The 1,101-nt window shown below is 69.1% G+C and overlaps 1 pseudogene; it reads right to left on the bottom strand.

Moving 5' to 3' along the window:
• Positions 1 to 387: 387 nt before the first annotated feature.
• LOC141039329 (uncharacterized) lies at positions 388 to 897 on the bottom strand (annotated as a pseudogene).
• Positions 898 to 1,101: the final 204 nt, after the last annotated feature.

The following is a 1,101-nucleotide window of genomic DNA, read 5'->3' on the forward strand; positions in this document are numbered from 1 at the left end:
GCACGAACTCGACTATGTCACCGAGCTACAGGAGGGAACCAGGGCTTTATACCCGTGAGCACCGGCCTGCCAGGCCTTGCCTTGCACCCACTCGCCCACCCACTTCCCCACATCCTCCGCGCTCTGGCCGCGTCCATGCACCGCGCCCGTACGCGATCGCCACGGCCTCCCAGCGCGCCCGACGCGGTCTACCCCTTCTTCTTGCTCGCTAACAACCCGGCGTGGCCCCACGCACACACGCGCTGGCGCACACACTCACACCTACGCACACACACCCCGCGGACCCGGCGCGCCCAACACATCCGGTGCGCGCCCATACACGCACCAGCCGCGCCAGGAGCGACACCGTGGCTTATTACGCCCAACACTCGCGCCCTAAGCCGCGGCTCAGAGCAGCCCGGCGTCCTCGACGTCGCCGTCGACAAGCAGTGCCCGCTCCGCCGTCGGCGCCTTCTTCCACTGCGGGCAGTCACGTTTGAAGTGACCCCGCTCACCGCACTTGTAGCATCGGCCTTTTATGTTGCCGCCGAAGCCCGATGCCTCGCTGCGCTCCTCGTCGTCGTCGTCCCGAGCTCCGCCTCGCTACCGCTCGCGCGCCCGCTATTGCGCCTCCGTGAACATCAGCTGGTCCCCGCCATGGCCGCCTCCGTCCTGCCCGCGCCGACGTAGCCGCTCGTCGAAGGCCTTCAGCCGCCCCAACGCGTCCTCGAACGCCATCGTGTCGACGTCACAGAACTACTCGATCCCGGCCACCGCCGGGCACTGGCGGTTCGGCACCGAGTCGAGCAGCTTCTTGACGAGGGCGGCGTCCTCCAGGGTCGAGCCCAACGCGGCGTAGCGCGCCGCCATGCCATCGAGCCTGCCGGCGAAGTCGTCCAGTGACTCGGCGTCCGCCATGCGCAGGAGCTCAAACTCCCCGCGCAGCGTGCCCAGCCGAGCCGCCCGCACGCGATCAGCTCCGACGTACCTCATCTTGAGGGCCGCCCACACCTCCGCCGCGGTTTTCTTCGACGCCACCTGCATCAGCAGGTTCTCCGCGAGCGTGCCGAGCAGGTACGCCCTCGCCGGCTTGTCCTTGGCGATCACGGCCGCCGCGGCGTC

Source organism: Aegilops tauschii, chromosome 1, assembly GCF_002575655.3.
Source record: "Aegilops tauschii subsp. strangulata cultivar AL8/78 chromosome 1, Aet v6.0, whole genome shotgun sequence".
Lineage (NCBI taxonomy): Eukaryota > Viridiplantae > Streptophyta > Magnoliopsida > Poales > Poaceae > Aegilops > Aegilops tauschii.